Source organism: Salvelinus alpinus, chromosome 29 (assembly GCF_045679555.1).
Source record: "Salvelinus alpinus chromosome 29, SLU_Salpinus.1, whole genome shotgun sequence".
Taxonomy (NCBI): domain Eukaryota; kingdom Metazoa; phylum Chordata; class Actinopteri; order Salmoniformes; family Salmonidae; genus Salvelinus; species Salvelinus alpinus.
The window spans coordinates 36,884,138-36,897,056 of NC_092114.1; the positions used below are offsets into that span (position 1 = coordinate 36,884,138).

The 12,919-nt window shown below is 45.9% G+C and overlaps 2 long non-coding RNA genes across 2 annotated transcripts; one reads left to right on the forward strand and one right to left on the reverse strand.

Annotated features, from left to right (window-relative positions):
- Positions 1 to 6,129: 6,129 nt before the first annotated feature.
- LOC139558640 (uncharacterized) lies at positions 6,130 to 8,684 on the reverse strand. Its single transcript, XR_011671613.1, has 2 exons — positions 7,234 to 8,684; positions 6,130 to 6,776 (listed from the first exon to the last, which is right to left on the reverse strand). It is a non-coding gene; the product is annotated as an uncharacterized lncRNA (long non-coding RNA).
- Positions 8,685 to 9,565: 881 nt separating this feature from the next.
- On the forward strand, positions 9,566 to 10,598 carry LOC139558639 (uncharacterized). The gene is made up of 2 exons (XR_011671612.1): positions 9,566 to 9,676; positions 10,311 to 10,598. It is a non-coding gene; the product is annotated as an uncharacterized lncRNA (long non-coding RNA).
- Positions 10,599 to 12,919: the final 2,321 nt, after the last annotated feature.

Consider the following 12,919-nt stretch of genomic DNA (forward strand, 5'->3'; position numbering starts at 1 on the left):
GTTTTATTCTATACGTAAATCCAAGACACTCCATTTAGTATGATATGTTACATAAAACAGATGGTCACTTATAGACAGATGGTTACTTGTAACTGTAAGGGCTGTCGCTCTCCTCATCCTCGGACGAGGAGAGGAGAGAAGGATCAGACCAATATGCAGCATTCGGGAAATAAGCCATCTCTTTATTTGAAACGCGATGGCAACACGAAACAAAACACTTACAAATTTACAAAACAAGAAAACGACGTTGACGAAACCCGAACATAAACTTACATAACTAAACGTAAACTCACGGACAGGAAACAGACGACATCAAAATAAACGAACAGCCAAACAGTCCCGTATGGTACATACATTCGACGACACAGGAGACAATCACCCACAAACAAACAGTGAGAACACCCTACCTAAATATGACTCTTAATTAGAGGAGAACGCAAAACACCTGCCTCTAATTAAGAGCCATACCAGGCAACCACAACCAACATAGAAACAGATAACATAGACTGCCCACCCAAAACACATGCCCTGACCTAAACACATACAAAAACAACATAAAACAGGTCAGGACCGTTACAGAACCCCCCCCTCAAGGTGCGAACGCCGGGCGCACCAGCACAAAGTCCAGGGGAGGGTCTGGGTGGGCAGTTGACCACGGTGGTGGCTCCGGCTCTGGACGCTGTCCCCACACCACCATAGTCACTCCCCGCTTCTGTCTTCCCCTCCCAATGACCACCCTAAAACTAACATCCCCTAAATGAACGGCCAGCACCGGGAGAAGGGGCAGCACCGGGACAAGGGGCAGCACCGGGACAAGGGGCAGCACCGGGACAAGGGGCAGCACCGGGACAAGGGGCAGCACCGGGACAAGGGGCAGCACCGGGACAAGGGGCAGCACCGGGACAAGGGGCAGCACCGGGACAAGGGGCAGCACCGGGACAAGGGGCAGCACCGGGACAAGGGGCAGCACCGGGACAAGGGGCAGCACCGGGATAAGGGGCAGCACCGGGACAAGGGGCAGCACCGGGACAAGGGGCAGCACCGGGACAAGGGGCAGGTCCCGGCTGAGGGACTCTGGCAGATCCCGGCTGAGGGACTCTGGCAGATCCCGGCTGAGGGACTCTGGCAGATCCCGGCTGAGGGACTCTGGCAGATCCCGGCTGAGGGACTCTGGCAGATCCCGGCTGAGGGACTCTGGCAGATCCCGGCTGAGGGACTCTGGCAGATCCCGGCTGAGGGACTCTGGCAGATCCCGGCTGAGGGACTCTGGCAGATCCCGGCTGAGGGACTCTGGCAGATCCCGGCTGAGGGACTCTGGCAGATCCCGGCTGAGGGACTCTGGCAGATCCCGGCTGAGGGACTCTGGCAGATCCCGGCTGAGGGACTCTGGCAGATCCCGGCTGAGGGACTCTGGCAGATCCCGGCTGAGGGACTCTGGCAGATCCCGGCTGAGGGACTCTGGCAGGTCCCGGCTGAGGGACTCTGGCAGGTCCCGGCTGAGGGACTCTGGCAGGTCCCGGCTGAGGGACTCTGGCAGGTCCCGGCTGAGGGACTCTGGCAGGTCCCGGCTGAGGGACTCTGGCAGGTCCCGGCTGAGGGACTCTGGCAGGTCCCGGCTGGACGGCTCTGGCAGGTCCCGGCTGGACGGCTCTGGCAGGTCCCGGCTGGACGGCTCTGGCAGGTCATGGCAGGACGGCTCTGGCTGGTCATGGCAGGACGGCTCTGGCTGATCATGGCAGGACGGCTCTGGCTGGTCATGGCAGGACGGCTCTGTAGGGAGGAGAAGGAGAGACAGCCTGGTGCGTGGTCTAGGCACTGGCTGCGCTGGAGAGGAGGAAACAGCTGGAGAGAGAACCCGGAGAGACAGCCTGGTACGGGGGGCTGCCACCGGAGGACTGGTACATGGAGGTGGCACCGGGTATACCGGACCGTGAAGGAGGACACGTGCTCTTGAGCACCGAGCCTCCCCAACCTTACCAGGTTGAATGGTCCCCGTAGCCCTGCCAGTGCGGCGAGGTGGAATAGCCCGCACTGGGCTATGCAGGCGAACCGGGGACACCACCTGTAAGGCTGGTGCCATGTACGCCGGCCCGAGGAGACGTACTGGAGACCAGATACGTTGGGCCGGCTTCATGGCACTCGGCTCGATGCCCAACCTAGCCCTCCCAGTGCGGCGAGGTGGAATAGCCCGCACTGGGCTAAGCACGCGTACTGGGGACACCGTGCGCTTTACCGCATAACACGGTGTCTTACCAGTACGACGCCTTCTACCTCCACGGTAAGCACGGGGAGTTGGCTCGGGTATCCTACCCGGCTTTGCCACACTCCTCGTGTGCCCCCCCCAAGAAATTTTTGGGTCTGACTCACGGGCTCCCAACCGCGTCGACGCGCTGCCTCCTCATACCAGCGCCTCTCAGCCTTCGCTGCTTCCAACTCCTCCTTGGGACGGCGATATTCCCCTGGCTGAGCCCAAGGTCCTCTACCATCCAGGATCTCCTCCCAAGTCCAGGAGTCCTTGTTGCTCTGTTGAGCATTCCCTTGCCGCTTGGTCTTAGCGTGGTGGGTGATTCTGTAACGGCTGTCTCTCTCCTCATCCTCGGACGAGGAGAGGAAAGAAGGATCATCAGACCAATATGCAGCATTCGGGAAATAAGCCATCTCTTTATTTGAAACGCGATGGCAACACGAAACAAAACACTTACAAATTTACAAAACAAGAAAACGACGTTGACGAAACCCGAACATAAACTTACATAACTAAACGTAAACTCACGGACAGGAAACAGACGACATCAAAATAAACGAACAGCCAAACAGTCCCGTATGGTACATACATTCGACGACACAGGAGACAATCACCCACAAACAAACAGTGAGAACACCCTACCTAAATATGACTCTTAATTAGAGGAGAACGCAAAACACCTGCCTCTAATTAAGAGCCATACCAGGCAACCACAACCAACATAGAAACAGATAACATAGACTGCCCACCCAAAACACATGCCCTGACCTAAACACATACAAAAACAACATAAAACAGGTCAGGACCGTTACAGTAACCAGCTAGCCCTCTCACATTAAGTTCTTATATTACAGACTCATTTTGAGGTTCATATTTTCTAATTGTCCTTTTTCCTTTACTTACAAGATGATGTCATAATAACTTATATTTCACACTCAAGGGTACAAAATAATGAGGGAGTCTAGCTCTTCGCTTCTCTTACTGTTACTGATGAGAAAAGTGAATATTTTCAGATTGAGAGTCCTACTAAATGGCATACACAGTACAATGAAAAATATATACACTGAACAAAAAAATAAACGCAACATGTTTAGTGTTGGTACCATGTTTCATGAGCTAAAATAAAAGATCCCCGACATCAATACACACAAAATTATTATTTCTCTCAAATTTTGTGCACACATTTCTTTACATCCCTGTTAGTGAGCATTTCTCCTTTGCCAAGATAATCTACCCACCTGACAGGTGTGGCATGTCATGAAGCTGATAAAACAACATGATCATTACAGAGTTGCACCTTGTGCTGGGGACAATAAAAGGCCACTCTAAAATGTGCAGTTTTGTCACACAACACAATGCCACAGATGTTTAAAGTTTTGAGGGAGCAAGCAATTGGCATGCTGACTGCAGGAATTTCCACCAGAGCTGTTGCCAGAGAATTTAATGTTCATTTTTCTACCTTAAGCCACCTCCAAAATCTTTTTAGAGAATTTGGCAGTATGTCCAACCGGCCTCACAACAGCAGACCATGTGTATGGCATCATGTGGGCGAGCGGTTTGCTGTTGTCAACATGTGAACAGATTGCCCCATGGTGGCAGTGGGGTTATGGTATGGGCAGGCATAAGCTATGGACAACGAACACAATTGCATTTTATCGATGTCAATTTGAATGCACAAAGATACCGTGCCGAGATCCTGAGATCCTCATTGTCGTGCCATTCATCCGCCTCTATCACCTCATTTTTAAGCATGATAATGCACGGCCCCATGTCGCAAAGATCTGTACACAATTCCTGTAAGCTGAAAATGTCCCAGTTCTTCCCTGGCCTTCATACTCACCAAACATGTCACCCATTGAGCATGTTTGGGATGTTCTGCATCGACGTTTACGACAGCATGTTCCAGTACTCGCCAATATCTAGCAACTTCGCACAGCCATTGAAGAGGAGTGTTCCACAGGCGACAATCAACAACCTGATTAACTCTATGCGAAGGAGATGTGTCGCGCTGCATGAGGCAAATGGTGGTCACACCAGATACTGACTAGTTTTCTGATCCATGCCCCTGTAACGGATGTGAAATGGCTAGCTAGTTAGCGGGTACGCGCTAGTAGCATTTCAATCAGTTACGTCACTTGCTCTGAAACCAATATGTAGTGTTGCCCCTTGCTCTGCAAGAGCCGCGGCTTTTGTGGAGCGATGGGTAACGACGCTTCGTGGGTGTCAGTTGTCGATGTGTGCAGAGGGTCCCTGGTTCGCGCCCGTGTCGGGGCGAGGGGACGTACTAAAGTTATACTGTTACATTGATGCTGTTGACCCGGATCACTGGTTGCTGCGGAAAAGGAGGAGGTTGAAAGGGGGGTGAGTGTAACGGATGTGAAATGGCTAGCTAGTTAGCGGGTACGCGCTAGTAGCATTTCAATCAGTTACGTCACTTGCTCTGAAACCAATATGTAGTGTTGCCCCTTGCTCTGCAAGAGCCGCGGCTTTTGTGGAGCGATGGGTAACGACGCTTCGTGGGTGTCAGTTGTCGATGTGTGCAGAGGGTCCCTGGTTCGCGCCCGTGTCGGGGCGAGGGGACGTACTAAAGTTATACTGTTACGCCCCTACCTTTTTTTTAAGATATCTGTGACCAACAGATGCATATCTGTATTCCCAGTCATGTGAAATCCATAGATTAGGACCTAACGAATTTATTTAAATTTACTGATTTCCTTATATGAACTTAACTCAGTAAAATCTTTGATATTCTTGAATGTTGCGTTGATATTTTTGTTCGGTATATTTAAACATCTCAAAGTTGACTCTCTGAGGATACTTCTTTGGCTTGTGATTTGCAAACATGTTACAACAAACTGTACTCTTTGCCTTTTGTTCTCTGGTATTTTTGGGTGGTTGAAAGGGAACAACTGCACCACCTAGCTACTCAGTTTAGAAGTGGAGCATCACTGATAGGGAGTAGGCACCCATTTCCCAACCAGCACTATGGACCATGTGAATGTGTTCTCAGTTGAACGCCCCTAAACCTTAAACTTATCATCAGTGAGATTTTCCCCTTTCCAACTTAAGTCTAAAAGTTTGATCATTTCATTTTCCATGATTGAATTTATCACCTAAGGACTAAGCCAAAGCCAATACTCCTGAAAGGATCAGGATTAGTAATGAGACGTGGTAAATGCTAACAGCTCTGTGTAATGTCAGGGAGACAAGTTATTGATCAGTAGTAACTCACCCAATGTCAGGCTTGATCTGACAGGTAACCCAGCGTGCAAAACTGGTTTCAATGATGTCAGTATAATCTATTTTATGAGGTCATGGTCAGGTTGCATACTGGTTGTGTGAAAGTTTATGCAGAAGTTAACGTATTTTTAGCAACCAGAAAAATATGTCTTTGTCTAGTTTTAATCTGACCAGATAACATCCAAAATATGATGTCTTTCCCATTGTTTTCTTGTCGTGAAAAATGTCTTTACCAGGTTGTAACAGAGACCAGTTGGTTGTAATGTTATTTTTCAGATCAGAAATGTACATCATTAAGACGATTCCAAGTCAGGTCCGTCTGCATACGGTATATGTCCACTATGAATGTGCTCCCATGGGTTCTGTAAATGGATCTCTGATGCAGTAAAATGTATTGTGTTGTTTTGGTTGCTTTGTATTTTAGAGGAGTGGGTTGGTCTTTGAATTACTGTGTGTTACCATGTATTGTTTGGTGTGCTTTAAAATATGACATTGGCATTGTTTTTGGGGCGAGAAAGAAATGTTCAGTTACATTGCCTGTCTTGTTTCTAGTCAGTTGAATGTCTTTATAAAATCAGTTGAGAACCAAAATCTTCTGAGTTAATAGCAATGTGTTATTGTGCTTTATGTAATTTTGGCCGATGAACTTTCCATGTTTAGTTATTTATTAGACCTTACAAGTGGGGCAGTCCATGCATACAATTGCATTTTGTATCACAGTAGGGGCACAACAACCCACATACTTGTAGTCTAATCTACAGGTTACAAATGTCCATCTTTACAGTATATAAACTTGAAATAATGGGGATATAGAGTAACTACAAGTAAGTACAAACAACACTTACAAACAACACAGTAAAACAACAGCTCAAAGACATCACTTTGACTGCTTTTATTTGTACTGTGTAGCAATTAGAAAAAAGTGGTCTGTCACACAGCACTTAAATAATATGCTGACAAGGCAGATACATCCCACAGATTTAACGATGAAACATGAAAGGAAAAGGAACCAAATGAGGAGTCTATTTTTCTCTGGCAAGTGAGCTGAATGTTCAGATTTTGTCCAGGTCAAGAGACCAGTCCCTGCATCTGTTTAGGAATCCGATGGAAGCAGGCCTGATGTGGTCTTAAGTGTCCAATCCAATGAAGGTCCCATCCAATTGGGAACTCTGACAGAGGCTGGAACAGTTGGCAGTCACGGCCAGACCGAGGGCTGTGGTTGACACAGCAGCCAGGGCATAACGGGAAGAAGCTTCAGTCTAGCGATGGCAGGGGGTTAAAGTCATATCAACTGTAACAGAGACAACATTGTAGCATAGACAGAGGCTCAGAGAAAAAACACAAACATGCAATCAGAACAAATGAGTTAGTGCCTCATTGAGGAATAAAGAAGAAGCTCAATACAGACTATCCGGTCCGGACATATTCTTCCTAGGTGCAGGCCGTCATTTTTAACAAGAATTTGTTCTTAGCTGACTTGCCTAGTTAAATAGGCGTCCCGGGACAGTTGTAAATCATGCAGTGCCGTGTGTCACGATCGCAGATTTTAGAGAAACAAATGTCGGTACATATAGGTGTCTTATATTGGCTGAAAGCTTAAATTCTTGTTAATATAACTCCACTGTCAATTTACAGTAGCTATTACTGCGAGAAAATGCCATGCTATTGTTTGAGGAGAGCTAACAAAACACTTTTTTCACCACGATAGGTTTGATGAATTCACCTCTGAAGGTGAAATGTGTACTTACATTCTGAAATCTTGCTCTGATTTGTCATCCAAAGGGTCCCAGAGATAACATGAAGTGTCATTTTGTTCGATAAAATCCTTTTTCATGTCCTAAAAAAGGTCCATATACCACTCGTTCAATTTGCAAAGAAAGGAATGTGAAAATCTAAGCCTAAACGTTGTTTCAACCACTCAAATCACGTTTGTATTTATTCCTCAGAGATCCCAGAACGTAACCAGACTTCACTATATCATTAGGAGTGTAGTATATCCTATAGGACCCCAAATGTGAGAGAGCGACACCAAACAAGAGAGCGACACCTTCATGGCGCGCCGATGACGCAGGCGGTCTCCACTTGACTGATTGAAACTTTGTCAAATAAGCACCAATCGGGGTCAAACAAAGCTAGCTAGATAGCCAATGAACTGGGCTTTACGGGAGTATGCATATCTGTCGCAAAATGTTGCTGCTAACCTTGTGCGACAGCAAGCCTTTTCCTTTTGGACAAAAATTACAAGAATATGGAGAGTTATGAAGTTATGAAAACTGGGTGTGTTGCAAATGTTCAACTTACAATATGGCTACTAGTACTGGAAAAGCTAAATCAAAGTCCAAGTTTACAGATTTGATGATATTCTTGCAGAAATGTAAATGTCTCCTTCACGATTTGCCCAAATGTACCTGGGTGACTTCACACTAAATGTCATGTAGCTTGCTCATAGTTTAAATTTTCCGTCTGAAACATTGCAAATACACTGCTGCCCGCTTGTGGACACCATCGGAATTACAACCAGAGTGATGGCTAGATTTGGGACCTTTCTGTTGCATTTCAAAGATGGTGGTAGGAAAAAAAAGTTGGTTGTTTTCTTTGTATTTTCTTCTACCAGATATATTGTGTTATATTCTCCTACATTCAATGAAACGACTTTTCATGTGTCTAGATCTAAACCCATGTCTCACAGCCCTTTGTCTCCTGTTCCTTCAACACAGTCTGCACTTGGGTCTTACCTGAAACTTGATAGCCGGAAGTCTACAGCCACTCACCATCTTCCAGCCGTCATCATTGGTAGCTTCATGGTGAGGCACATCTCGGTTCCTGGAGCAGAAACACAGCCAAGGGCTGCTGATGTCCTAGTGCATGTGGGATTAAATTATATAAAAAATATTAAATCAGAGCTAATGAAACAGGATTTTATTGAGCTGATCAACACCCTGAAAGGCTCTGCATTCAATTATCTCTAGCCCTGTGCTGTCGCTGGGTCGTGGATGCGAAAGGTGCAGCAGGTTCTTAGCACTTCATAACTTTTATTGACAATTTCGTTACTTTTTGGAAATAAAAGATGCTCTACGGAGATATTGGACTCCACCCAAACAATCTAGGAGCCTGGGCTCCCTCTTCACATTTCAAGGCTGCATTAAGATATTGACCTAGGGGGGCGCTAGAGAGCGTGCTATGGAGTAGACGTGCTTTGCTAGAGCTCCGCTCTATTTTGAAACAAATTAGTATTTATCTTAACCTCTAACAATCTATAACTTCAAACAAATATGACAAATGGAAAAGGCACCAAAAAAGAGGGCGCTAAACAAGATAATTTGAATGAGATAGACAACGAACCAATTTCAACGTCGTCGACCCACGAGGAGTTAGCTGAAGAGGCTAGCTTCCAAGAGTTCCCCACAGATCCTACTCAAAGTGACATACTGGCTGCCATGAACTCACTAAGCAAGAAGGTGGACACAAGGTTGGCTGATATCTCAAAGAGTATTGGGACTTTGGCCGAAACTGTGAATGCAACTAAGGGAAGGGTGCATGAGGTTGAGCAGACGACAGTCGATCACGAGGCCAGGCTACAGGACATAGAGAAACAGTGCGCAACATTTAAAAATGACAACAAAACCCTGAAGGCCCGACTGGAAATGCTCAAGTCGCTTTCAAGACTCCAGAACATCCGAATATGTGGGATCCAGGAGGACACTGAGAAAGGGAAACCCACTGAATTTGTCTCGGAGCTGATACCGGCATTGCTGGGGAGTGAACACTTCAAAACGGCCATCCTGATCGACCGCGCACACAGATCTCAGGCAACGAAGCCGGCCAAGGGCAGGCCACCAAGGCCATTCATTGTACGGCTGCACTATCCCCAGACCAGGGATCTCATCCTCAAGCTGGCTAGTCAAAAGTTCCCCCTTAACTACAACGGAGCCAGGGTGTCTTTCTACCCAGATCTTACCTGGAGGTGAGGAACCAACGGAAAGAGTATGATGAGGTACGCAACAAATGCAGGGCGGCCAACATCCGATATGGATTCCTCTTCCCAGCCCGGTTTAAGGTGACAGTCGAGGGATCAACACGTACGTTTGACAACCCAAAAGAGGCCGATCTGTTCTTGACAAGCAAGCTCCCCGGCTGAGGATACAGAACGGCTGTGTCAGCCGGCCAAATGGCCAAATACAAAAAAAACAGGTCAGGAATGTGTTTGAATTTCCGGCCTATGTCTTTTCGATCAGAAGATCAGAAATTGGGACTTATATGATAGCTGAGATGTTGTGGCTAATATAGCATTGTTTAGCATATCATGTTTTAGCGCCACTCACTCCCTAACGTGAGAGTTAAGTGTTATTTAATATTAGTTTATATGCGGAGCATCTATAGACGACGAGTTAGTTCAAGCTGTATGTCTAGACACCCTAAGGTTTGTGTGTTAGCCAAGGAGTGCTTCGTTTGGGGAAGTCACCCAGTAATGGGACGGGAGGGGGGACGGGCGGGGGGGTGGGGTCTGTGTTTTATGTTCACGTTTATTAATACAGGTGGCATGACAAGCTCCCGCAGGGCGGGACGTTTTTCTTCTGGGTTTTGTATGACAGCGACAATTTGCTCTAAAATAAGAAATGCCACATAGTGACAGAGCACAGAGTAGACCAGGTGGAATAAAGATAGTCAGCTGGAACTGTAATGGCTTAGGGCATGTCGTGAAACGAGCTAAGGTTTTTTTCTCATCTTAAATCACTGGGTGCTGACATAGTGCTTCTTCAAGAAACTGTGACGACCCTCCCACTCTGTCTGCCGTATTCTCTCTTTGTTCTTGTTTCCTTATTAGGATGCCGGTGGGCGGAGTTGGGAGGGTCGTCAGCTACATGGGAAACACCTGGGCCCAGTGTCTCCCAGGATAAATACACCACTTCCCCATTCATGGAGGGACTCTCTCCAGTCAGACACAGACAGATTTTGGTTGTGGTTATTTGGTTTGTTTGTATTGGCACCCTTCAACACCCCTACTTATCACATGTATACACGCAACCACTCACCTACACTACTGACTACACACACACCATTGTTAATTGTATTTACTTTACCTTAGTTAATAAATATAGTTTGTTATTCCTTATCTCCATGTGGTCTCCCTTTTGTTACGGGCTTTGAGCCAGTTCGTGACAAAACTCATATTAAACGCTCCGCTCAGGCCAAGCTACGAGTCGGCTGGATCGGTCAAATATACCAGTCTAACTTTGATGCAAAAGCGAGAGGGGTAGCAATCCTGATAAGGAAAAACATTCCTTTTGTTTACTCAACCTCGATTTCAGATCCTAATGGTCGGTATATTATTGTGGCTGGTACACTGAATTCGAAACCAATAACCTTGGTCAATTTATATGGACCCAACTTCGATGATCCATTATTTTTTCAAAGGGTATTTAAGGCCATACCAAATATCTCGGATACAAGTGTTATTGTTGGAGGTGACTAACTGTACGTTAGATCCTCTTTTAGATAAACAGCTATCCAGGTCACTTCAACAATCAAATGCCAGTGTCTGTCTAAATACATTGATGACAAACCTTAACATTGTCGATATTTGGAGACTGACGCACCCAACAGACAGGGATTATTCTTTCTTTTCATCAATTCATAAATCATATTCCAGAATTGACTATTTTTTTGGGACTCCAAACTAATTTCAGCAGCTGAGTCGGTTACCTATCACACTATTCTAATTACGGACCACTCTCCTCTGTCCATGGTGCTGAAACTCGACAATATGTCGACAGGTCGGCGACCGTGGCACTTAGACGCATACCTGTTGAAAGATGAGGCTTTTTGTCAGTATTTGAAGGAGCAGATTGCCTTTTTCCTCGGAACTAACGACACGGGGGATGTTGACGACTCCACCCTTTGGGAATCTCTAAAGGCTGTGATTAGAGGTTACATTATTTCTTATACATCAGAGAGGAAGAAACGTGCCAATACTAGGCTGAGAGAAATTGAAAGAGAGTTAGGGGAACAGGAGAACGTTTTTAGGATGAATTCCTCGTATACAGTCCTTGAGAAGATCAAAGTTAAAATATGAATACAATACCATCCTTTCGAAACGGGTGGGCTCTTTACTTGCTAGAACGCAACAAAGTTATTTTGAACTGGGTGACAAACACATAAATTATTAGCAAGACAGCTAAGGCATGTACAGGCATCTAGAGCTATTTACAAAGAAAAGACAAGAAGGGTAAAATAGTAACAGATCCGCAGGATATTAATAAATGCTTTGCGCAGTTTTACTCAGAGCTATACCAATCAAAATGCGATGCTACTGGTCCACAAACTATGGAACGCTTTCTCGCTGAATGTGAACTTCCTAAACTAGACAGGGGAGCAGCTGTTGCACTCGATGCAGGGATAACTTTAGAGGAAATTAACACAGCGATAGCACAATTTCCAAACAGCAAGGCCACTGGGCCCGATGGATATGTAATAGAATTCTATAAGAAGTACTGCGCCAGTCTATCTCCACTTATGTTGCGAATGTTTAAACACTCCCAAGAAAATGCCAAACTCCCGCAAACACTGTATGAGGCTACAATAGCACTGATCTTGAAAAAAGATAGAGATTTCATGGAGATGTCGTCGTATCGCCCTGTGTCGTTACTCCCCATAGAAAACAAGGTGTTGACAAAGATATTGGCAAACCGATTGAAAACATATATTTCCGACATCATACACCCTGACCAGACAGGTTTAATCCCGGGCCGACATATATACTACAATTTGAGACGCCTTTTCAACGTAATGTATCATGATCATAAGGTTGAGGCAGTGGTAATAGCTCTTGATGCAGAGAAGGCGTTTGATCAGATTGAGTGGAAGTATATGATGTCGGTTCTAGAGCATTTTGGGTTTGGAAAGGAATTTATTAATTTCATAAGAATTATTTATGCACACCCAATGGCGTCCGTGGTAACCAATCAGGAAATGTCGCAGTCATTCCGCCTGTTCAAGGGGTGCCGACAGGGGTGTCCTATTTCGCCTGCTCTCTTCGCTATAGCCATGGAACCCCTTGCTACTCGCATTTGCTACTCGCATTCGGGCATGTGCCGATATAGCTTCTGTTAAAATAAAAGACACACAGCACAAAATGTCCCTATATGCAGATGATGTTCTTTTGTTTTTGTCCAAGCCTAAAACTTCTATTCCACCATTACTTAACTTGATAAAAACATTCGGCTCCTTCTCTGGCTACAAGATAAACTGGCAAAAAAGTGAGTTGATGCCAATATCACGGCCTGTGGATATGCAATTTCTGCAATCTACCCCGTTTAGAACAGTGAGGGACAAGTTCACAAGCCTTGGCATTGTAGTGACAAGAGACCTTGATCAGCTATTGAAAGCGAATTGGGACATGAAAATATATCAGCTTAAACAAAATATAGATTTTTG